The following is a 26,192-nucleotide window of genomic DNA, read 5'->3' as shown; positions in this document are numbered from 1 at the left end:
GGTATAGGGCTCCCAAGAATGGCATTATGCTCAAATCTCTGCTTGACTCCTTAGAGATGTGGCTTAGCCTGTGAACCTACAGGAGTCCAGAGGGATGGAAAGTGTGCAGCTCCAAGCCAGAGAGGGGTTAAATCAAGAGGGGGCACGTCAAAATCTACCTTGTCAAAATGGAATAGATTCTGGAGTTGAGGAGTCAGGAGGCATGCAGTGGTCTTCACTACCCAGTCCTCTGCCCCCAGTTGGGCATCTCATGAGTATGAGTGGCCCTGGGTCCAAGGAAAAGGGGTACAAAAGTGGAAGAAGGGAGGAATAGCACCAAGAGCAAGTTAAAGGCTGAAAGACACTTAATGACGCTAAGGGCTCAGGTGACAGAGACAAGACAGGGACTACAGGTGCCATCATGGCATGTCCCAGGGTCATCAAAAGTAGGAACCAGGCAGAGAAGAGCAGCCAGTCTCATAGTCAGCAACTGCTTCCAGACAGCCTTCAACAGGCCACCAGTGACTCCCTTGCCACTGAACCATCAGCCTTTCCCCACTCACCTGACAGTAGGACATTTACTGCTCACCTGCAGTCATTCTGGGACTCCAAACTTTCATTTCTAGTTTACCTGATCTGCCTTTGTTTTGAGATTTTCTTTATTTCACAATTAGACTTTTCTTTTTCTTTTTCTTTCTTTCTTTTTTTTTGGGGGGGGCGGGGGGAAGTGGGTGGGGATGAAGTCTCGCTCTGTCGCCCAGGCTGGAGTGCAGTGGCATGACCTTGGCTCACCACAACTTCCGCCTCCCAGGTTCAAGCGATTCTCTTGCATCAGCCTCCTGAGTAGCTGGGATTATAGGCATGTGCCATGACACCTGGCTAATATATATATATATTTTTTTTAGTACAGACGAGGTTTCACCCTGTTGGCCAGGCTGGTCTTGAACTTCTGACCTCAAGTGATCCACCAGCCATGGCCTCTCAAAGTGCTGGGATTACAGGCATGAGCCACTGCACTCAGCCCACAATTTGACTTTTCTTAACTTTGCATTCTGATTTTGGTTGCCTATTTTGAAACTCTACTCTGCTTAAACTCTCACCTAAGTCCTTGATGTTGGGGACTGGAGCCCTGGAGGCCTGTACTGGGCTGGGCTAAGAATATCTGGCCCTAGCTGTGGTAATGGAGGCAATGGCAAAATGATAGACTGTGTTTGGGGTGAAATTAAAACCAAGCACATAATCCACACCAGTCATCAATGGGAAGGAGCCAAGCTATCCCAAAAGAAGAGAGGGCAGGCAGAGGGTATTTTTGTAGCATGGTAGAAAAAAAACTGTTATAGGCACTGTGTTGTTTTGGACACACCCATGACCCCATGTTCTCTGACTAAACCGTGCCAGCATGAACTTAAACAGGACAGAATCACCATTCTGTTTCAGGCTCCTTGAATGCGCTGTGGGATACCATATCTTGGGACTGCTCTGAGGTTGCAATACTTTTCCTATAGCTAAAGCTGGGTCCCAGACTGAGCTGATGCTATAAATGAAACCAGCCTGCTCTCAGGATTTCCACCCTCTTAACCTCCAAGAGCATGCATTCCGAGAGCTCTCATTATTGGGAGGCAACTGCAGAGACTCTCCTTGTTCACTGGGATCACAGGGCTCTCTTCTCAGCCCATTGTCTGAAACCTTGCCTGTTTGGACATTTGAACCTGTTGAACATTTGCTAAAGAAGTGGCATATCAGGATACAAGGAGCTCTCTTTTTGTTCATGCATGTCTACCTTCGTGTCACAACTCTCGAGTTGTTTGGGGGTCACATTCATCAGAAAGCCAATTGAAGGAGGTGATAGACGTCTTCCCAATTGCTGGTTTTTTGCATCTTCAACTATGAATTGGATTACACTACTGAGTCAGAGGGGCAGGAATAATTGTGGGGTCTACATTGTTGAATCCTTATTGGGTGCCTTCAGTGTAGAAAGACAGCACTGGGTCACATTAGATAGATCTTAGCAGTAACCAGGGAAATCTGAAAATTTCGGGCATTGATGAACACAAGACTGTCATCTTTGCCTTTGGAATCTGCACACCTAGTGATCTGTTAGCTAAAATGAGCTTACAAAGTTAAGGCTACACTTTGAAGCCTTAGCCGCGTTAGGCTTTTTGTGTGTCCCTGATATGGTTTGGATGTTTTGTCCTTTCCAAATCTCATATTAAAATGAAACCCCCAATATTGGATATAGGGCCTGGCAGGAGGTGTTTGGATCATGGGAGTGGATCCCTCATGAATGACTTTGTGACACCTTCAAGGTGATGAGGGAGCTTTTGCTCAATTAGTTCACACGAGATCTGATTATTTAAAAGAGCATGGTACCTTCCCTTCCCCTTTTGTGCCTGCCCTTACCATGTGATACACTGGGTCCCTGTCACCTTCTGCCATGATTGTAAGCTCCCTAAGGCCTGCACCAGAACAGACGCCAGCACCAAGATTCCTCTATAGCCTGCAGAACCATGAGCCAAAATAAAACTCTTTTCTTTATAAATTACCCAGCCTCAGGTATTTCTTTATAGCAAGGCAATAACAGATTCACATAGTCCCCAAATTTCACAGAAGCCCAAGGAGGCAGAATCAGGGTTAAGGAGAGGGTTTGAGTGTGGCTGGGTGTACTCCTTCCCTACCTCCCCACAGTTTGGTTGTTGACTTCTGATTCTCAACTTTAGATGCATAACTCAGAAGCCCCCCAGAGGTTCAGTTTCCTCCTCTATGTGGAGGATGGAGCTAATGAGACTGACCTGTGTTTTAGGATTGTGCTGAGGATTGAGTGAAATAATGGATGGAAAGAACTCTTTCAAAGTACTGCACACATGCATGGTCAGTGCCAGAATAACAGGGTAGAGTGAGTCTGGACAAGTTTAGCTAAGTTAGACTTGCTACAGACACTGGCCCCAAAGATAGACACCCCAGTGGGCCAGAGTTGGTGCCAACAAGGCCTCATTGGGGTTTGAGGTTTTTGTTTTTGTCATGAAGCTCTGGTCCTGCTCCTGGGGCAACCTTCCTCCAGGGACCTCAGGCCTGCGGTAGCTGAAGATGTTGAGTCTCCTGGGGAAGATGCATCCTCCTGGTCTAGTCAGGAGCCTTTACTTTCCAGTACTCATGGTCATGGGCATGTTCCTCAAGGCCTGGATCTCTCTCTTAGGGCCAATGACTAGTTGTTACTTAATATTCACTCTCCCTTTCCTTAATAATGAACCCTGATTGTGTTGGGGCTGATGGTATGCTGACATTTAAAACAACACAACGCACATTGCCAAGTTTTCTTAATGGATGGGAATGGATGGAGAGGCAATGTGATGTTCTGGTAAATGAGGTATAAGCTGAAGATGATGGGAGAAGGATTTCCTGAACACTGGAAGCTGTTGAGTAGTGTGCTTCTAGGAATGTGCCTTAAAGGGGGAGATGACTCCCTGCACATGTGCCCCTTAACAGGTTCCTCTTTACCCCTCCCTCTTCTCCTTTCTTCTATCCAAGTACTAACCAGGCCCAAACCTGCTTAGCTCCCGAGATCATATGAGATCGGGCGTGTTCAGGGTAGCATGGCCATGGACTCTCCTTTTTCTTTTCCTCCTCTTCCTTCTTCTTTCTTCCTGCTTCTTTTCTGGAACTTTGATATGATTGCAAGAGCTACACTAACTACTTCATAACCATGAGGCAACCGTGAGGTTAGAAACCATGCTCTAAGGATTGTAGAGCATCAGCAACAACAGCCCTAGATGCCAACCTCCAGAATTCACGTGAGGGAATAATTTCGTTTTACTGAAGTGACCGTAGTTGGGCACCTGTACTTTGCAACTGAACCTAGTCCTGATTAATACACATATCTTCCAGCTGAACCACTTATTTCAGGTGGGAGGTTGGATGGAGGGAGGAAGAGTCTCTTTCACTTTAGGAGATCTGTTGCATTTAGTCCTTATCATCAATGAATAGCATGATTTTTAGTGACGAGCTTCCTGATTCAGTTGTCCTGTCAACTGGTGGGCATTCCAGACTGTCTGCAGGACCTAGCAATAAGTTTGGAACAAGCAGAAGCAGACACTTGCCCCAGAAGCTCCATGTGCAATTCACCATCTGCCTGCCCATTTCTTGGTTTGGCCAAAGAAATCTCTGTTCTAGGGGCCACTCATGTGCGCTCCCATCAAACCTGATGAATTTTCTCATTCTTGCTAAGGTTCCTCCTGATTTAGAATATCTCTTTTGAATGGTGGAGGAATTCTGACAGAAATCCTTCTCTCTAACTCCAAAGTCTGTATTGCATAGTCAGTCTCTTGGTAGAATTTATGTATCAGAAAGGAACATAAATGGGTGATTTATTTAAATTAAGCACTCCTGGTCTACAGAGTGAAACTCTCGGAGGGTCTGATACTTCCTGATCACATCTCTAGATATGGGTCTTCTTGCTTTTGAAAATTTGGTTCTCTGGCTCTGAATCTATCGCTGCTAGTTCTTTAGCAGGAAAAGTTCTGTTTTTGTGAGGTTGAGGGATGAGGGTGGGAAATATCATAGAGCTGCTAAAGTTAAATGACTTCTCCAAACTTATTACAAGCACTAGGTGACCTGATTACAGATAAACACACACTGGAAAAACACACTCATCCTCTCCTTTAATCCTGAATTAACATAATTAATCATGTAGAATGTGTGTTTATAAATTATATTTTTCTGTGAGGCTGCTCTGTATTACCTTTAAGCAACACCAGCAAACCCCTTCCAATATTCCGGCATCTTCAAATTTTCTTCTTCCCCTTCCCCACCTTGATCTCTCAAGTCCCTGCATCTGTAGAAGGCCCATTAAGAAAATCATTTTCCACCCCACCCCCAACAGCACCACATACCTGGTAATAAATAATGTGATCATTGCCTAACAGGCATTCAGAAGAGTCCGGTGATAAATAAAGAGACTTCTCATCTCTCCACAGGCTCTGCAGCTAGGGCTGGCAGAGGAGAGTTTGCTATTAAAGAATTCACATAGCCACAGGCAAATTCTCTTACCGGCTTCTCCTTGTGGAGACCTTTTCTTAAAAGCTGAGATTGCTCTGATGGTTCAAGGTGCTATTGAGCTCTAACCAGGGACAATTACAAGACTCCAGTCGCAGCATCTGAGGTGATGCTTGTGACTGATAAGGTTGCTGGAGAATAATGGGAAGGGGAGAGGCCTGATAATGGGTTGCTGAAAGGATGGGATGAGGCATCTTTGCCCAGAGCCCAAAGACAAAGCAGCTGCTGTTGCAGAAAGGCCTCTCCATACCCCACCCTCAAATTGTTTTACATTTTTATTGCATTAAAAAACCGCCCTCTAAACATGCACTTCAGAAATGATTTTTCCCCCTAGCTCCAAGCTAATAATACTCCTCACTAACTGATTTTATACCTTGAAAGATTTTGAGAATAATTCTTCCTTTCTCATTCATTTTTTTCCTCCTGTTTTGTATTGAGAAAACCAGAGACGGAACAATCGTTGTATTTTGTCTTCTCCCTTTCTCTGGTTGCATGGTTACGTCATATAATTTTCCACCCTACCTTTTTCTTTGGCTTTAAAAATCTTTTACAAAAGTCAAAAACCATAGCCATTTTAAAATGGTGTTTTCTTTTTTCTTTTCATTTTCCTGCCTGTTATCTGTTGTCTTTGAAATCTCTCTCTCTCTTTCTCTCTCTTTGCTAGAATTTGATGAAAGGGAATTTCCCAGGTTTAGCCAAATTCAGAAATGCAAGCCACTTTGTGTGAATTGTGTACAAGCACAATTCAAAAGACAAAATACATGAATTCTGTCCAAAGACACGTTATCTTAAAGCAACCTGAAGACTGCAGGAGCAGCGATGTAGGAGAAATTTTATTAGCTTGAATTTCTCAGTGTGACTAGAAACCTACATTTCCCACTGGGTAAAGGTGGAACCAGAGCATTAGGTGCAGTGGAATGTTTTGGAGGCTGGGCTTTGGGGTGAGAGTGCAGCATCAGTCATGTGCTTCTTTTACCCATTGTTTGAAGCCATTTCTATGAGGGAATCACACTAACAAGAATATCAGCTCAGATATAGCAGATATACAAGAACTAGTGGCTGTGCTGAACTCTAAGAACATAAGTTTCGGCCAAAATTAGCAATAATGGATTAATAACACAGAAGAGTATAATAGGGCTATGTGGTATAGGTGCCAGGTGCTGGTGGCATCCTCAGTACCAGGGAAATGGTGAGGGCTTAGGCAGTCAGGGCCATCATTGAGGACAAGGTGAGATTTAGCTGGGTCTTGAAGGATTAAGAGATCTATACCTGACCATGGGCTTCCAGAGAGAAGCCGTCTACCTCTAGTACTCCCTCTAGGGTTGTCTCCGTGACTTTAGGTAAGGCCAGGACCCCACTACTACAGCATGGGTCACACACCATGAAGTTGGCCCTGCCTGGCACCTTCACAGACTACTGGTTCAGTGTGTCGAGGGAGGGTCCAGAGGGGTCATTTTGCTCACTTTGTAAAATGAGCTTGGCATAGATTCGACCAACTGCAATTCCGACGGTGAGTGCAAGGCTAAAATGTTCAGGTGATTCCAATTTAAAGCATTCTCTAGTACTATTGCCTGTTGTCTAACTATATTTCACTATTCTGTTGTTGTTGTTGTTCTGAAAGCATGGACATCAAATACATAAAATATGTTCAAACATTTTTGGCTTTTCTATTATAGTGCAAAGAGTAAGTATTGTATTGATGTCCCGGGAGTGTGAGGGATGCTGAGCACTGCCCTGGCCTTCAAGGAATGGTGAAGTATATCCATTCATCACCGCAGGCTCAGAAGCACCACTCCATAGGATGCCTTGTCAGGCATCAGAGGGTCCAATCTTAAATACCTCAACACAACTAAATGGACTTCTCTTAACCATAATTTGTGGATCACATCTGTGACATTTGCAGGCACAGACTTACCATTCAGGAGTTTAGTAATTTAACAGTGACCCAATGATGCATAAAATGTTTCAGTAAAATCTTTTTGCTGAGGCTTATATATGAACCAGAAGCTGCAGATTGGGGCACAGGAATGAGGCACTTATTCTGGCCACTTATGTGAGCTGAAAGTGCCTTTCATTGTGGCATTGGAGTTTTTCATTCATGTTACCTGTGTAGTTATAGGACTAATTCTACAATGCAGCAATATTTATAAGGTGGGAGATTTAAGAGGGACTTCGAATTTACTCCTCTAAAAGGCTAAGGGATGAATGTGAGTGAAACTTTTCACTGATTCAGACCGGTATTTTCCTAATTAGTTTGGGCTGAATTTCTCATTCTGTATCTCTATTTTTATGCCCTGGTTCCCCATTGCACCTCTTGGTTTGTACTTTCTCACTGTTTCTCACATTCCTCATTCCTGAGGAGACTGAACTCGTTCAACATAAGTCCTGTGTCTATAACCTTTCCCATGTTGGTGGTGGGACTTAGTTTTTGTATGTGCCGAGGAAATATACATGACTAACAGAATTTATTAGCACGATTTGTGCTTGTATGAAAGTATTTGTTTTAAAAAAATATATATTGCTTGTAAGTCAATTAAACATTTGTGGCCTCAAGTACTGAATGCTAACATGAAAAGATAGGATTTCTAAATTCTATGACATTTCTAGGTTTTCAAAAAAGATTTACAAATTGCTATTTATCAAATAACTTATTTTTAAAGATCCATAGTCCTCAGAGCTAGAAAACCCCAGGAATTTCATAGTGATCCTCTCAGCAAGCCCCAAATCCATGCATCAAATAGGCTCTGAAATCCCCTATTTTGTCCCTCAAAGGTCTTAGATCAAGCCTTCAGCATGAAGGCCAATGTCAGGACTAGGCAGTCATGAGACCTGGGTTGTTCAAGGGAGAATAAGCAGCTGCTTTTCCCATGGAGACATTTGCTGTGTGTTCTTGAAGAACTTTTGAATACCAATATCATTCCCTCTCCACACAGCCCCTAAGTGAAGAGGGTTTCTCAGAGTTCCACACTTCCATCAGAACAGCCATGGCTCCTTTCAAAAGTGTGTACTTGCTAAAAGCCCTCACCAATTCAAGAGTTTAGTGTAAGAAAAGTCTCTCTCTCTTTTTTTTTTTTTTTTAAGGCAAGTAAGGAAAAAAACCTCTCAATTTTCTAGAGTTCTAAAACTTATTTTTTAAATTAAAATTTTAAGCTGAGGATTTACAAATCGGCTATTAACTTTTAAGAGTTTCATTATGGTTTTTAAAAATCATAATTACTTGAGGTAGGAGAGAGGAGGTGTCTACTTTATTCCTAATGGAAACTATACATATAGATGAAGTGTCTATATAAAAAAATGGGAGCCATGATTATATTAATACTGTCTAACTGATATTCAATAACTCACCCTTCTATTTCCCATTGTCCATATTTAAATACTTCAAAAAGAATTCTAATCAAGTGGAAATTAATAGGGGAGGAAAGACTGGGGCTGGCAGGAGAAGGTTCTAATCCCACTATCTCTTAATATTTCAAAGTCTCTTTTATTTTCTTAATAAAAGGGCAAGAGAAAGAGAGGGAGAGAGAGAAAAGGGAATTAATCCAGTGCTCTGAACTGTCCTCTCATCTTAATGCTTTAAATAAATTCTAAGAGAATATTATACATGAGAAGGCTACATATGGCCAATGGTCAGGCTTCCTTTTACTTCGCAACTTTTTTTCCTGTCTTTTCTTCTTCCTTTCCTTTATTTTACCTGTCTTCTCTCTCTCTCTTATTCCCTCCATTCCCAAGATCTTCAAAACCCAGTGATGAAAGCTGTATGTGAAGCCCAAGTTCCCCCTTATCTTTGGCCACATATCTCTCCCTCCCTGCTTTCTTTCCCATCCCATCACCTGTGGGCACGCTTCCCTCAGTAGATCATGTGCCTCCCTTTCTTTGTGTTTCTAGATTTGTTTTTCCCTCATTTAGCCTATGTCTACTCTCCTCTCTTGCCCCAAATCCTATTAATTCTTCAAGCCTCACTTTCTCTATGAAATATGTAGCTTCTTAAAATTATAATAAAATATTATAACCATTAATATTTATTGAGCAATTCCAGGGTGTTAGGCAATTTGCTTGCATTGTATCATTTAATTCTTTCTATAATCCCTAGAAGATTATCCCAACTTCATAGGTGAGGACAGGGACTAGGAAGAGGTTGAGTCAATTGTCAAAAGTTGCAGGAGTGGGAGAGCTAGAGTAAGGGGTCTAACATCTCCTTCCTTTCTTGCCCCTGAACCGCTAATACAGCTATAGTCAAATCACAGAGGATTGAGAACTTCAAATTTCTCTAATTAATTCATATCATGGCAATTTTCTTAAGCAAAATGATAAGTCTTGTGATGAGGACCATCATATTTGCTTGTATCTCTTGTATCTCGGTTGGGGTAAGTACATAGTAGATTCTCAGTGCCTACTTGATGATAAAGATCTGGTTTCCCCCTAGAAACCTTATCATTTTCACTGTATTTATGCACTCAATCACCATGCAAACCCAATTTAGGTCTTCTATCGACACATATTATTCTACTTTTCTTCAAAATTGAACTAAATGAGTCAATACTGACACATTAGAAAGTTGCTCTCTAGGCCGGGCATGGTGGCTCACGCCTGTAATCCCAGCACTTTGGGAGACTGAGGAGAGCGGATCATGAGGTCAAGAGATTGAGACCATCTTGGCCAACATGATGAAATCCTGTCTCTACTAAAAAAAAAAAAAAAAAAATTAGCCAGGCGTGGTGGTGTGCAGCTGTAGTCCCAGCTAGTCGGGAGGCTGAGGTAGGAGAATTGCTTGAACCTGGGAGGCGGAGGTTGTAGTGAGCCGAGATCGCACCACTGCCCTCCAGCCTGGTGACAAAGTGAGACTCCATCTCAAAAAAAATAAATAAATAAAATAAAATAAAGAAAGTTGTTTTCTAATACATATTATTGATTGATTGATTGATCCATTCGTTCATTCCAAAAACACTTATTGAGCACTTTCATGTGTGACACTGTTGTAGACACTGGAGGGAACTTCATCACAACAGTGAAGAAAATATACAGAAAATTACCGCCCTCATTGTGTTGCCTATATTCTAGTTGGGAGAGACAGATAAACCAAATAAATAAGTATAATATGTGTTAGAGGGCAATAAAGCTATAAAAAATTAAAGCAGGAGATGAGATAGGTAATTGATAGAAGAAAGGAGGGGCCTATGACTTTAAATGGAATGATCAGGGAAAGACTGAGCACAGACCTGAGGTAGGTGCAGGAATGTGGATGTCTGGGTGGAGAACAGTGTAAGCAGAAGGCATAGCAAATACAAAGGCAGGAATGTACCTGGAATGTGCAAGAACCAGCAAGCAGGTCAGTGTAGCTCACTTATCCTTAATTATAGAAGAGAAATTATATCTCCTATGTATGCATGTTTGTAAGCATTTTTAAAAGTTGCATATAGGCGGGGTGCGGGTGGCTGACGCCTGTAATCTCAGCACTTTGGGAGGCCGAGGTGGGCGGATCACGAGGTCAGGAGACCGAGAGCATCCTGGCTAACACAGTGAAACCCCGTCTCTACTAAAAATACAAAAAATTAGCAGGGCATGGTGGTGGGCGCCTGTAGTCCCAGCTACTCAGGAGGCTGAGGCAGGAGAATGGAGTGAACCCGGGAGGTGGAGCTTTCAGTGAGCCGAGATCTCACCACTGCACTCCAGCCTGGGCAACAGAGCAAGACTCCATCTCAAAAAAAAAAAAAAAAAGGTTGCATATGGAGTCGCATAGGCAGGCAGATCCCCAAAGTACCATGTACATTTTGAGCAGAAAGATAGGAAAAGAGTATAAACATGTTACCATTTTTTAAAACTGGTCAGTGTTTTAGTCCAGATTTCCTGGAAAACAAAGGCTGAGGTGAGGATTAAGATTAAGGTTTGTCTTTATTTGAGAAATAAAATCCCAGGCTGGAGAAAGCATGAAGAGGAGTGAGCCAGGGAAGGAAAGGGGACAGTGCAAGGTGATGCATGACTTCTCTGTCTACTCTCTTACAGGGACGCTGGAAGACACACAGCAGGTGACCTTTCAGGGACCTCTGCACAGCCATGCAGGGCAGCTCCAGAAGTTGTGCCCTGCCCAATCTATGAAAGGGAGAAAGGAGAAGAAATTTATCAGTGGATTCCTGACAATACCTGTTTCCAACTGGCCAAGTTTCATCCTTTAGATAGATAACCCCCACCACACACATACCCCTACTGTACCCCCACACTTGACTTCCTGGTTATAAAATCTGGCTTCCTTGTCCATGTCTGTAGTGTGACATTTCATTAAAGTCTATAAGTGATGACAGAAGACAGAGACCAGACATGGTTAGCCTGGTCATACAGCAGCTGCCAAGTGAGAGGGGCCAGCATTCATAGGCAAGCAACTTGTTGGCCTCAGACAGTGAGAAATGTGGGTTCTGAGTGGGGTTGGTAGGCAGAAATAGCTGCTGAGGCAGAGCAGGTAGCTAAAGGCCTGGAGGTGTTTAAGAAGTGTTCAATATAGTCAATTAACAGCAATATTTAACAAGAGCAATGCTTACACGATCCTAAAAATAAATGAGACAGAGGCCCCATTCCCCCTTAGTTTGTAATAAATTGTGTGGAGGAGACTAGTGATGTGTGTAAATGTTTTATGTCAAGAGGAGAAATAAAGAGGGATTGGGAAAAGAACAACCTCACCATAACTAGGAAAATGTAAAACAGAATATTGTGAGTCTGTTACTTTCTTGGGAATACCAACTAGCCACACTAAAGATACTCTAAAAATGAGTTCCAGTACAAGAGTGTCCCACAGAAAGTTAAAGCCAATGGGAGAGTACAGGAATCTAGGTCAGAGGATAAAATAAACATCAAACCAATTTAATTGACTTAATATGGCTTATGAATCTCCTTTTTAAAATAAGCGAATGGGGGAACTTGATGGATTTAATCATAGCTGTGTGAATATTCTAAGTATCTAAAATACTAGATAACCTATTCTGTTATACACTCTTTCCAATTTTCAAATCATTTAGTTATTGGACAGATATAGAAGCAACTCTAAAAATTTAATTTAGTAAAATGTAATATTATTTATAAAGTGAAACAAGTCTAGAAGGAACAGAAACATAAAAAGATTATCAAAAATATCGCTATGGCAGAACTATATGCAACACAATTTTGGGATATGTCATGAGACACTTCTTTATGAAGATTAAATTTAGAATTAGTGAATTCCCTACATTCTCTCCAGTTCTTTTTTGACTTGCTTTAGTCTGCCTTCTCTCTGAAAAAATCATTTTATGAAAATTCAGTCAATGAAATTGGTTTGTTGAACTTTAATTTAGCATCATAGTGAGATTATGTGCGTTTTGTGAGCAACCATCTCATTCAAGAGGTTGCCCACAGAGTTTGTAGCTAGAGAGGACCTTCAGAGTATCAGGGCAACCCTTCATTTTACACCTGAGTAAGCCAAAGTCTAAGGAGTAAAAGATATTCACCCAATGCCTCACAACAAAAAGATGCCTCCCTACTTCTGTCAGTATACATTTAAAAACATCTAATTACATGTCTACACACAGGTAGGAAGCATGAATAAAGAGGTTTAAGATTCAGTGGAAACAAATATCTCTTACATAATTTATTTATTGTCACATAACAAATTACTTCAAAGCTTAGTAGGTTAAAACAATAATCATTTTTCACTCACAATTTCTGTTGGTCAGGAATTCGGGAATAGCTTATGTGAGTGTCCCTGGCTCAGGGTTTCTCTTCTTGCAGTAAAGATATTGAATGGGCCTGCAGCCATCAGAAAACTTAACCAGAACTAGAGGATTTCCTTCCAAAATGGTTCACTTACATGGCTGTTATCAGGAAGCCTCAGTTCTTTGTGCCTAGGTCCCTCCATAGAACTGCTTGAGTGTCTTCATGTCATGGTGACTGGCTGCCACCAGAGTACGTGATCCAAGAGAAAGGAAGAAACCACAATGCTTTTTATGACCTGGTCTTGTAAGTCACACATCATCACTTCTGTTACATTCTATTTGTTATACAAGTCAGCCCTGTTAAATGCAGGAAGGCCCTATGCAAAGGCGAGAGTACCAGGAGAATGAGGATCATGTGGGGGTCCTGTTGGAGGTTGGCCACCACAACTCCTTTAAATCACAACCAGAAATTCCTTAAATTTGATTGGAGAGACACTTTAGTGCTTAATACTATAAGTATCAAGAAACCCCAACTTCTCTCTGACTGGTTTGGCTGCCTTTTCCAAACTACTTTTACCTACCATTTACTGCCATTTACCACTATACTTGACTCCCACAACAGCCTTTGAATATTAAACTAGAGTTGGAATTAGAAGAAGCATAGACACACAGAGATTAAGTGATTTATTTAAGGTCACCCAATGGTAGAGCAGAGGGTTGGAGACCTCTCTACTGGGGTTCATGCCATTTGACTACAATACCCTGTCTCACTTTCTTGGTCATCTTTCTTCCCTCTGATCATTACCTATCATTCAGTGAAAACTCTTATCTCATGGCTTACATTTTTTCTCTCTGTCTCACCTGACAACATCCTAGATTTCATTGTCCAAGTGGATGAATCCAGTCATTATGCTGGACTCATTATGCTCGACCTTCACATCACCAGTGATCTTCTTGCCACCCTAGTTATCCACATTCATCGTTCCATGGACTCTGTCATACTGCTCTGCCTCCAGATTCACCAGTTTAATCATCAATTTTCTGACCAAAATCTTGTTTCATTTCTACCTGTGATAACTAAATTTATGTGTCAACCTGACTAAGTTTTGGTGCCCAGTTGTTTGGTCAAACACCAGCCTAGATATTGCTGTGAAAGTATTTTTCAGATGTGATTAAAATTAAATCAGTAGACTTTGAGTAAAGTAGATTATCCACCATAACGTGGGTGGGCCTCATCCAATCAGTTGAAGGCTTTAACAGCAAAGACTGAAGTCCCCCAAAGAAGAAGGAATTAAGCCTCCAAACTGTAACATAGAAATTCTGCTTAAGTTTCTGGTCTTTTAACTCAAGGCTGCCGCATCAACTCTTACCTGAATTTCCAGCCTGTAAGCCTGCCCTGCAGATTTCGGATTCACAATTATGTGAGACAATTTCTTTAAGTCTCTGTCCATCTCTGGGGCTGTCTGTCTCTGTCTCTCTCTCTCTCTCTCGCTTCCTTTTCAACCTCACAGGGTCCTCTATATTGAATCATATATTTTTTCCAATATATCAATCATCTTTCTTTATTTTCCTCCTTAGTCAGCTTAGATATCATGGTCCTTCATGCAACAACACTGTTTCAAAGAGACTGTCTTGTACAGTGGAAAAAAATATTCAAATATAGTCAGCACTCCATACCTGTGGGTTCTGTATCTATGGGTTCAATCACTGATCAAAAATATTCAAAGAAAAGTGAACACTTCCATCTGTACTGGACATGTAAGGACTTTTTTCTTGTCATTATTCTCTAAACAATACAGTATAACAACTATTTATATAGCATTTACATTAGATTAGGTATTATAAGTAATCCAGAGATGTTTTAAAGTATATCAATTATTTACATAGCATTTACATTATATTAAGTATCATAAGCAATCTAGAGATGATTTGAAGTATATGGGAGGATGTGTGTAAATGATATGCCAATACTACACCATTTTATATAAGGGTCTTGAGCATCCATGAATTTTGATATCTATGGGGGGTCTTGTCACTGATCCTGCATGATACCAACGATGATTATATTTGTTGCTTATCTACCATGTGCTAGTCATGGGGGATACATAATTTTTAAAAAAGAAAGGAAGAAAACACTTCATAACTCTCCAAGAAAAACCTGACCTCCATGAAGCCAAGTATTTATTTTCTCTGCACCTGCTAGAGGAAGTCACTTAATAGAGAAGATTGGTACCACCCCATCAAAACAGGCCCCCACCCTGCTGGCAGTTGTACAATAGTTCTCTGATAATTTGTTCGCTCATGCTCTTTGACTACAGTATTTTAAACCACTGCTACTCCCCACAAACCTTCAATTCCCCTATTTTTTCTCCCACTCTCAGAAGATGATCTTGTCTTTTATTTTGCAAAGAGGTTAAAAATTATTTGTCAATACTTCTTTATTTTCCACCTTCTAAACTCATAAGTCTGTCTTTATCTGCACCCATCCCTTTCCCTCCAAAGAAAGAGAAAAGTTGCTTCTATTGCTTAATTTTTTCCATTAAAAATATAAGTTTTACCCATATGTCTTTTAGATGCTACTTTCTTGCCTCTCTTTTAATATTTGTATGATTGGGGTGACAGTTATCAATTGAGGGACAGCAGAAGTTGAGATGAAGAATTGTGAAACTAGGTTGTTGGACAGATGAAGATTCCAACCCCAGATATCAGCAAGAGTGAAAGAGGAGAGGATAACTAAGAGTCTAATGCCAGTCTTAGGAGAGTGAAGGGAAATAACTGAATGGTTAGTAATACATGATTGGGTTAAGAAAGGTTAACAATACTAAATAGGGCAAAAGCCTCAAAGGAAAATCTTTTATTATAGAGTGAAAGATGAAAGGTTTAGAGAATAGTGCAACATGAACTGAATGTTAACATTCCTCTTCTGGCTTTATGGAGAGTTGGTAAATCGCCCGCTGTGACTCCCAAGGCGAAGGGGAGAAAGGGAGAATGTAGTAAGTGGAACACAGTGAAAAGTTCCGGGAGATAGTCAAGGAATTAGAAGTGAGGAATTACAGAACAGTGGATGAGGTTAGGAAATCGCACTGCTGTCTTTCATTGCCAATTGGCTGAATGTTCTGATGGTGGCCTCAGTGACTATGACACCAGATCTGGCTGATAATCTCAGATGCACAACTTAGCCCAGAAAGGTAGTGAGAGCTCTTTCTCAAGGTGTGGGAGTAGAGAGAATCTGTTTAAGGCAAGTGATATAGGATTTCCTTGCTGGGAAAGGACTTGTTCTCATTCACTTCACAGGAGAAAGGCTAACTTGGCAAGTTATTTCCAACTGTTTATTCAAATCGTAGTTCCGAATTTTATCTTCAGTGGCATTAGGATGCTTCTAGTGACTCCCCTTCATATGCAGATTTCCCCCTTAAAAAGGGAAGTTATCTGTGTCCAAATAAAGTCACTAAATCCCATTAAGGGGGCTCCACCCTCATGGCCTCATCTAAATCTACTTCTCTCCCAAGGGCCCACCTCCTAATACCTTCCCACTGAGATTTAGAGTTTCAACATACAAACTTTGTGGGGATAAACATGCAATCTATAACAAACATATTTTGAGAGCAACAATTATCATCAAAAGTAGTTTTCCTATAGCAAAACAAGAGCTGTATAGATCATCCTTCCTTCATGCTTTACCTGGAAGAGTAAAAAAAAAAAAAAATTGTGGAACTGTCCTTTCACTCACCTTCCAGCTCCTGGGATCAAAGCAAATGTTCTGTGATTCTAGAAACCCTGACTAGAGCTTGGGACTTTAAATGTTTGAAAAAGAAATCTATGCCTTTGCCGTTTCAATGAGATCTTCAATGCATTTAAAGCAAACCAAAAGAACAAGCTCACCAAGAAGTCACTTGACCCCCTGCTGAGCCACAGCCACCATTAGAAGCCTGGCATTGTGAGGCACGTTGGAGGAGAAGTTGGCCTTCTACTCTGTGGCTCTTAATCAGAGATACGCATCAGATTCTTGGAACCTGGGGAGCTTATTTTCAAAACTTAACCTTCCCAGAATCTGCTCCAAATCTAATGAACAAGTACCTCAGAAGGTGGGAGATTTTTTAAGGTAAATCTAAAATATGGGCATTTTCAAAGCTTCCCAGGGGATTCTAATGCCCAGCAATGGTTAAGAACCACCGTTCCTGTCTAATGCAGGACCCCTGTCTTGGCAGACAACCATGGGTGGTCATGGGTGGTCTCTGCTAAAGACTGCACTGGACTCCCATGGTAGGTTGCATTTGTATCTAAATATTTGCTGGCCCTTCTTACTGGGTCCCTCCCTTTTGCCCTTTCCTGGCCCCTGTCACCTTATGATGCCTGGTGTGTTTGTTTCCTAGGGTTGTCATAATAAAGAACCACAAACTGGGTGACTTAAAACAACAGAAATGTATTCTCTCATAGTCACAGTTGTAGAGACTAGAAGTCTGAAATCAAGGGCCATGGTTCATTTGAAGCCTCTAAGGGAGGGTCCTCCCTTGCCTCTCCCAGTTTCTGGTAGGCCCAGGCGTTCCTTGGCTTGCGGAAACATGACTCTAATCTCTGCCTCTGTCTTTATATGGCCTTCCCTCTGTGTCTGTGTCTCTTCTCTTCTTATAAGGACATCAGACACAATGGATTAAGGGCCCACCCTATTCCACTATGACCTTATCTTAATTAATTATATTTGCAATGGTCCTACTTTTAAATGAGGTCATATTCTGAAGTACTGGGCATTAGGATTTTGATATATGTTTTTTGAGGGATACAGGTCAACCTGTAAGGCCTGGTTTAACCTGGCCCTGCACTTGGTCCTGCATTGGCCAAAGACATATGAAAGGAAGAGACATGGACCACTACAGAGAAAATGTTTTCATTCTCCCGTCTTTCTGTTCCACCGCTGTGAGACGTGCATGTCGCAGATAGGGGCTTTCCCTTTACCCTTGTTCCTGGAATAAACATACAGCTGACTCTCACATGGCCAGTAACTTGGACTAGAGAAAACCTATTGTAGGGCTGACAGGATTTTCGGGTACTTGCTGTCACAACATATTCTAGAAAAGTCTGACTAATGCAGCCCCCTTTGTTGAATGCCACAAATGTTAGACAGTTCCTTATTCCAATAGGCTGAAGCAAACCTGATTCATCTCTACTGGGGAAATCTTCTTTACTACATTGTGTTCTTACTTCCAGGAAGTAACACTGGGCTTGGAGGTTAAGAAAAAGTCAACATTTCATTTACAATTTCCGCTAGATATTAGAATCTTAGGAACTTACATTTGTCCTTTAGTAGAGAGCAGTGTTAGAGTCATATGCTTTGGGATTCCAAATAAGGAGATATCAAAAGAGCTTTCTTGTTCTTTATTAACTGCTATATGAGTTGTCTTCTGACCCCTCTGGGACACAGGGCCAGCTTGGGTCAGCTTCATGTGCTGTCAGGCACTATCCTCATTTTCCTCTATTGCTTAGTAATAGTCAAGTGAATCTTCTGGGCTTGGCTAAACATTTTTTAAATTAATGAATAGAAGTATGTTAGTATATGAGGACAGAATTGGACAGATGTTTATATTTTCTGTAAGTAACAGAAATATTCCTGAATGAATAGGCAGAAAACTAGAGTAGGCACTAATTTTGCCTGCTAAGACTTCTGGGTTCCTCAGTTCAGCCAGGACTGTTTAGACGACAGTTGCTTCTGCAATGGAAACAGTCAAGTAGGCCACATTTAGAAAACGGTCTTTAGTATACTCCTATTATCTAATTTTATTTCAGTTGAAAATACTTTGTTACTGGAATGGAAATTCTACATGCTCAAAAGGCTAAATAAAGTCCTAGTTTGGATTTTTGCAAATAAGGATAACCATACCAGGCCTGAAGTGAGACAAAGCTTTACAGAATCTCTTTGCAGTGCAGAGCTTTATCTATCCACTCGCCTCATCCATCCAAATATCCATCATTCAGTCATTCACCCAAAAGGCATTTGCTGAACTCCAGCCATGTGCCAGCTACAGCCAAACACTGGGAACATAAGGATGGATATTCCACCTGCGCAGCCACATGCACCTCTCTTCCAGCTCCACATGATGGCTCATGATGTATCTCACATTCCTGAGGGTTTTCAGGCCTGATTTTGGAAGGTTTTTGAAAGCCCAGCCACAGCCCGGGCAGCTTCTGACATTGTCAGAACCTTGGGGCACATCCTACATAAGCAGAAAGAGTTTAGAGACAAGGCCCAGGTTGCCACTCACTCCATCAAACAGAGTGGTTTCCTGCCTGGCCAAGATCTGGGCCTGCATTTCCAAGACCTACAAGAAAGTGAAAGAGAAATCATAGTTACCTTCTCCATATCAATAGAAGGGCTGGTCCACATTTCTGTGTAGCAGCCATGGGCTTGTGGTTTGCCCTAACCCATGAGCCCCAGGAGAAGGCTCTGAAATGATCAGAAAGCTCCAGACTTTTCCTTACTCCCCTGATGCTGCTCCATGTATCCTGAGCACTGGTGGAAGTCTGAAAGTGAAAAAGAAATAAAAGAAGGAAGGAAGGGAGAAAAGGAGAATGTGAGAGAGAGACAGAAAGAGAGAGAGAAAGATGGTGTTTTCATCTCTCTCTCTGTATTTGGCCAGAGAGATGAATACGCCATGGTGTCTGCCCCTGAAAAACTATCAGACTAGTGAAGGTCACTTCCATGGATAGGAAGGCAGTGGGGAGTAGTCAAGAAAGACTTTATAAGTTGCATCTGGCAGTTGGGTTGGGGTCTCTATTACAGTGAATTTTATCTTGCTTGTGAGGAGGAAAACACTAGGTGGAGAGTCAAGAGAATTTTAGTCCCAAAATGATCACCAAGAAGCCATTCAACCTTGATCCACTATCTTTACTACCTTCACAGCCTTAGTTGTGTTAGTAAAATAAACAAATTGAACTAGCTTATTTCTGACATTCCTCTGTATTTCATGATTTAAGACTCCACATTTAAAATCTTCTTGGCTGCTATTTATTTTATTAGGTCTCCCCAGTGATCTTAAGTAGCTTATAATGGTTTTTGAGGAAAAAAAAATACATTTATTTAAGTTACTTTGGTTGTGACATTTGTGCACTTTGCCCATTCTAATCAATATTTTCATGATTACACTTACATTTGAATTATGCTACATACACATAAAGTAAGTCAAGTACATATTCTTTTCTGCACTGTGTTATTATCAGCTCTCCCATTTTATAGATGAAAAAACTAAGAGTAAGAAAGAATAAAAAGCTTGCATACCCTAACTTGATAAGCAAAATAGGTTTTAAATAAAACTGCTTTCCAAGTACCTGATTCCAAAGCCAGGGTTCAGGCTGCGAAGCAGGTCTTTATCACCTTGAGAACAGAATGCTGTGGTTTTTCTTTCTTGGGAATTTCTTTGAAAATCATCTCAATGCAACAATTCTAACAGAATATAAGAGTACAACTTTTCTTTGACACTATCTCTGGGGAACTGATCGTGTTTTTCTTACTGGTGCTGCTAGTCCTATTGGAAAAAGAGTCTGAAATCAGTTCTTTCATCCTGTATCCAAATGATAACTAGTTTAAACTTCTTTCCCCCTTGTATGAGGACAAAATACTTCATTTGCTGATTTCTTCTTTTGAATGACTTTTTATCTAAAAACTAGAGAAGTACATTGAAACATTTTGCTATTTAAAATATTTCCTAAGTCTTCAGCTCCAGAATTGGGAATCTATTATACAGTTTGGGTTTTGTTGTTATTTTCTGTTGAAGATAAACCAAGCAATGGTTTACATCTAATTTAGGACTTAGAGAATTATTTCCCTGCTCACAGCGTTTGTCTTGATCCTAACCCCAAGACGAATGGCTGAAAAAATTTTTTTTCACTGATTCTAAGTCACTTCTAGGTGTGTCTTCTCTGTGGCTCAGGAAGAGTTCCCGGCCGTCCTCCCACCTTTTACGTCAGGTCTTTTCTACGTTCAGCAACCCTAAGTCTTCACCTCACTGGATGTCAGAGTTTTTAAATAAATTCCTTTGAGTTGATGAATGTATTTTGTTTCATTTTTTTTATTACAGTGAAACTTCTATTTCTAAATAAATAAATAATACATATTTATAATTTAAAACATGAGCAATATACAAAAGTATAAGGACATAAGTGAAAAAAGTCACATGAAATACAAACTTCTGGGGAATCTATCATTAACAAAAATTTTGTGGCCATCTTTTAATACATATCTTAATGCATTTTAACTAAATTTGGTATGCTACATGCTATTATTTTTTATTATGACATTGTTATGCAATCTCATACTCTTTGATTACCTCTTCCCTTCCTACAAATTCCTTACCTCTGCTATACTCCCACATAACAAAGGGAAATAACTGCATGTGTGTTTTTTTTCTGTTTTAATAAATTAAGGATTTTTAAAAATTTTTCCCAAGATTAAATGACTATTTAAAAATTGTGCCACAATATAAATAAATCCACATTCTCTCCCTTAATTCTGTACTTCTGGTACTATAGAAAAGTTGGTGTTCCTGCCTCACATCTTCAAATTAACATTGTCAGGTTACAAGAATAAGTCTTTCCAAAAGAGATCTTCCAGAAAAACAAGCTATTTCCTAGGTTCATATTTCCCTTTTCATGTAGCATGCACCAATAATCTAAGAAGAATATCTTGGAGAGTAAGGAGGGCATCCACCAGCAAGACCACAGGTGTTGAAAGCCATAAGATTGGAGACAAGTACAAAGGGGTAGGTCAACATACTAGCAAAATAATCATGTGACAGCTTGAGAATAACTCTTCATTTCATTCATGACAGAAACCCTGTCCAGGTATTGATGAGGTAGGCCATTGGGTTACACAGCCACAAAGAAGTGATGTCACCCAGGAGGCGAGGAACAAGACCCATGGAAAATCCTAGGATGCTCTCTACCCAATAGGTGGTTACCAAGGAGACACAAAATCCACAGTACTTGGATTCTCTGCCAATGACTTGTACCACAGATCTCAGAGTAATCATATAGAAGAAATGTGTGATGAGGGTACAAGCAGAATGAGTGATCATATCTTAAGTGGTCTCCTTGTTAACTATGTCAAAGGAAGATGAAACTTCTTTTTTTTTCAACTTTTAGGTTCAGGAGTAAATGTGAAGGTTTGTTATATAGGTAAATTGCATATCATTGGGTTTGGTCACCCAGGTGAAAAGCATAGTACCCAATAGGTAGTTTTTTGATCCTCACTCTCCTCCCACCCACTACCCTCAAGTAGGCCCTAATGTTTGTTGTTTCCCTCTTTGTGTCAATGTATACTCAATGTTTAGCTCTCATTTATAAGGGAGAATATGTGGTATTTGGTTTGCTATTCCAGTGTTAATTTGCTTAGGATAATGACCTCCAACTCCATCCATGTTGCTGCAATGGACATGATCTTGTTCTTTTTATGGCTGTGTAGTATTCCATGGTGTATATGTATCACATTTTCTTTATCCAGTCTACGGTTGATGGCCATTTAAGTTGATTCCATGTATTTGTTATTGTGAATAGTGCTGCAAAGAACATATGTGTGCATGTGTCTTTATTACAGAACAACTTATATTCCTTTGGGTGTATACCCAGTAATGGGATTTCTGGGTTGAATGGTAGTTCTATTTTAAGTTCTTTGAGAAATCACCAAACTGCTTGCCACAGTGACTAAAATAATTTACACCCCCACCAGAAGTACATAGCATTCTCTTTTCTCCACAACCTCACCAGCATCTTTATTTTTTGACTTTTTATTAATAATCATTCTGACTGGTGTGAGGTGGTATCTTATGGTGCTTTTGATTTGCATTTCTCTAACGATCAGTGATGTGGGGCATTTTTTCATATGCTTGTTGGCTGTATGTATGGCTTCTCTTGCAAGTGTCTGTTCATGTCCTTTGCCCAGTTTTGATGGGGTTGTTTTTTGCTTGCAAAATTTGTTCAAGCTCCTTATATTAGTGGACTCCAGATATTAGACCTTTGTTGAATGCATAGTTTGCAAATGTTTTTTCCCATTCTGTAGGTTTTCTGTTTACTTTGTTGAGAGTTCTTTTGTTGTGCAGAAACTCCTTAGTTTAATTAGGTCCCATTTGTCAAATTTTGCTTTTGCTGCATTTGGTTTTGGCATCTTTGTCATGAAATCTTTACCAGGGGCCTATATCCAGAATGGTATTTCCTATGTTATCTTCTGGGGTTTTTACAGATTTTCATTTTAGATTTAAGTGTTTAATCCATCTTGAGTTGATTTTTGTCCATGGTGTAAGGAAGAGGTCCAGTTTCAATCTTCTGGATATGGCTAGCCAGTGATCCCCAGCATCATTTATTATATAGAAAGTCTTTCTCCCATTGCTGTTTTTGCCAATTTTGTCAAAGATTAGATGGGTGTAGGTATGTGGCATTATTTCTGGGATCTCTATTCTGTTCCATTGGTATGTGTGTCTGTTTTGGTAGCTGTACCATGCTGTTTTGGTTACTGTAGCCCTATAGCATAGTTTGAAGTCAGGTAATGTGATGCCTCCAGCTTTGCTCTTTTTGCTTAGGATTGCCTTGGCTATTTGGACTCTTTTTTGGTTACATATCAATTCTAAAATAGTTTTTTCTAGTTCTGTAAATAATGTCATTGGTAGCTTGATAGGAATAGGATTGAATCTGCACATTTCTTTGGGCCTTATGGCCATTTTGACAATATTGATTCTTCCTATACATAAGCATGGAATATTTTTCCATTTGTTTGTCATCTCTGATTTCTTTGAGAAGTGTTTTGTAATTCTCATTGTAGAGGTCTTTTGCCCCCATGGTTAGCTATTTTCCTAGGTATTTTATTCTTTTTGTGGCTATTGTAAATGAGACTGCATTCTTGATTTGGCTCTCAGCTTGGGTATTGTTAGTGAATAGGAATGTTACTGATTTTTCTACATTGCTTTTGTGTCCTGAAACTGCTGAAATTGTTTATTAGATCAAGGAGCTTCTGGGTAGAGACTAGGGGTTCTCTAGAGATAGCATCATGTAGTCTGCAAACAGGGATAACTTGACTTCCTCTTTTTCTTTTTGGATGCCTCTTATTTTTTTCTCTTGTCTGGTTGCTCTGGCTAGAACTTCCAGTAGAAGGTTGAATGAGAGTAGTGAGAGTGGGCATCCTTGTCTCATTCTGATTTTCAAGGAGAGTACTTCCAGCTTTTGCCTGTTCAGTATGATGTTGGCTGTGGGTTTGTCATCGATGGCTCTTATGGTTTTGAAGTGTGTTCCTTCCATGCCTAGTTTGCTGAGGGTTCTTAACATGAAAGGATGTTGGATTTTATTGAAAGCATTTTCTGTATCCATTGAGATGATCATATGTTTTTGTTTTTAGTTCTTTTTAAGTAGTGAATCACATTAATTATTTTGTGTATGTTGAACCAATTTTGCATCCCAGGGATAAAGCCTTCTGGATCATGGTGGATTAGCTTTTTGATGTGCTGCTGGATTCAGTTTGCCAGTATTTTGCTGAGTATTTTTGCATCTGTGTTCATCAAGAATGTTGGCTGAAGTTTTCTTTGTGTGTGTGTGTGTGTGTGTGTGTGTCTGACAGGTTTTGGTATCAAGATGAGGCTGACCTCATAGAATGAGTTAGGGAGGAGTCCTTCTTCCTCAATTTTTTAGAACAGTTTCAGTAGGAATGGTACCAGCTCTTTTTTATACCTCTCGTAGAATTCAGCTATGAATCCATCTGGTCCTGGGCTTTTTCTGGTGGCAGGCTTTTTATTACTGATTCAATTTGAGAACTCATTATTGGTCCATTCAAGGATCCAATCTCTTTCTGGTTCTTTTTTTGGGAGGTTGTATGTTTCCAGGAATTTACCCATTTTTTTTTTCTAGGTTTTCTAGCTTGTGGAAATAGAGGAGTTCATAAAAAAAAATTCAACTGAGAATTTCATTTCCACCCAAACTAAGCTTTATAAGCGAAGGACAAATAAGATTCTTTGCAGACAAGAAAATCCTGATTCTCTTAGTATTTACTTGTCTGAAAGGATCTTATTTGTCCTACTGAAATCACTTTTACTGAAACTATAATAATCTCTGACAGTTTTTTTTTTTTTTTTTTTGTATTTCTGTGGGGTCAGTAGTAACGTCCTCTTTGTCATCCTTGATTGTGCTTATTTGTATCTTCTCTCTTTTTTTCTTTATTAGTCTAGCTAGTGGTCCATCTATCTTGATAATTCTTTCAAAGAAGCAGCTCCTGGATTCATTGATCTTTTGTACGATTTTTCATGATTCAATTTCCTTCAGCTCAGCTCTGATTTTGGTTATTTCTTGTCTTCTGCTAGGTTTGGAGTTGATTTGCTCTTGTTTCTCTAGTCCCTCTAGTTGTGATGTTAAGTCATTAATTTGAGATCTTTCTAACTTTTTGATGTGGGTGTATAGTGCTATAAACTTCTCTTTTAACTGCCTTGGCTATGTTCCAGAGATTCTGGTATGTTATATCTTTTTTTTTTTCATTAGGTTCAAATAATTTCTTGATTTCTGTCTTGATTTCATTATTTACCCAAACGTCATTTAGGACCCAGGTTGTTTAATTTACATTTAATGATTTCATTTTGAGAGATTTTCTTAGCATTTATTTCTATTTTTATTGTATTGTGGTTCAAGAGTGTGGTTGCTGTGATTTCTTTTTTTAATATACTGAATATTGTTTTAGCCACAATTGTGTGGTTGACTTTAGAGTATGTGGCATGTGCAGGAAAGAAGAATGTACATTTTGTTGTTTTTTGGGTGGAGAGTTCTGTAGATGTCTCTAAGGTCCATTTAGTCAAGTGCAGAGTAAAGGTACCAAATATCTTTGTAAGTTTTCTGCCTCAATGATCTGTCTAAAACTGTCAGTCAGGTATTAAAGTCTCCCATTATTATTGTGTGGTTACCTAAATCTCTTTTTAGATCTCTAAGAACTTGCTTTATGAATCTGGGTGCTCCTGTGTTCGGTGCAAACGTATTTAGGGCAGTTAGGTCTTCTTGTTGAATTGACCCCTTTATTGAATTGACCCCTTTAACATTATATAATGTCCTTCTTTGTGTTTTTTTTTTAATCTTTGTTAAAGTCTATTTTGTCTGAAATTAGAACAGCAATATCTGCTTTTTTCTGTTTGCTTGGTAGATTTTTCTCCATCCCTTTACTTTGAGCTTATGGGTATCATTACATGTGAGATGGGTTTCTAGAAGACAGCAAAACCTTGAGTTTTGCTTCTCTATTCAACTTGCCTCTCTGTGGCTTTTAATTGGGGGCGTTTATCCCATTTACACTCAAGGCTAGTATTGATATGTGTGAATTTGATCCTGTCTTCATGTTGTTAGCTGGTTATTATGCAATGTTGATTGTGTGGTTGTTCATAGTGTCACTGGTGTATGTACTTAAGTGTGTTTTTGTAATGGCTGATAATGATCTTTCTATATTTAGCACTCCCTTCAGAACCTCTTGTAAGGCAGGTCTGGTGTTAA

At 40.0% G+C, this 26,192-nt stretch overlaps 1 long non-coding RNA gene and 1 pseudogene across 3 annotated transcripts; both read right to left on the bottom strand.

Moving 5' to 3' along the window:
- Nucleotides 1-10,898: 10,898 nt before the first annotated feature.
- On the bottom strand, nucleotides 10,899-20,420 carry LOC110742642. Of its 3 annotated transcripts, none has more exons than XR_002520536.1 (6): nucleotides 20,022-20,420; nucleotides 19,048-19,217; nucleotides 17,991-18,405; nucleotides 14,072-14,328; nucleotides 12,857-12,940; nucleotides 10,899-11,115 (listed from the first exon to the last, which is right to left on the bottom strand). It is a non-coding gene; the product is annotated as an uncharacterized LOC110742642 (long non-coding RNA). The 3 variants fall into 3 exon arrangements; XR_002520538.1 differs by having other exon boundaries at nucleotides 14,072-14,218; XR_002520537.1 differs by having other exon boundaries at nucleotides 17,991-18,211; nucleotides 20,022-20,417.
- Nucleotides 20,421-21,053: 633 nt separating this feature from the next.
- LOC101015654 lies at nucleotides 21,054-22,004 on the bottom strand (annotated as a pseudogene).
- Nucleotides 22,005-26,192: the final 4,188 nt, after the last annotated feature.

Source organism: Papio anubis, chromosome 2, assembly GCF_008728515.1.
Source record: "Papio anubis isolate 15944 chromosome 2, Panubis1.0, whole genome shotgun sequence".
Taxonomy (NCBI): Eukaryota; Metazoa; Chordata; class Mammalia; order Primates; family Cercopithecidae; genus Papio; species Papio anubis.
Note: the sequence above shows the minus strand (reverse complement) of the source record. Positions and strands in the feature narration are given on the sequence as shown.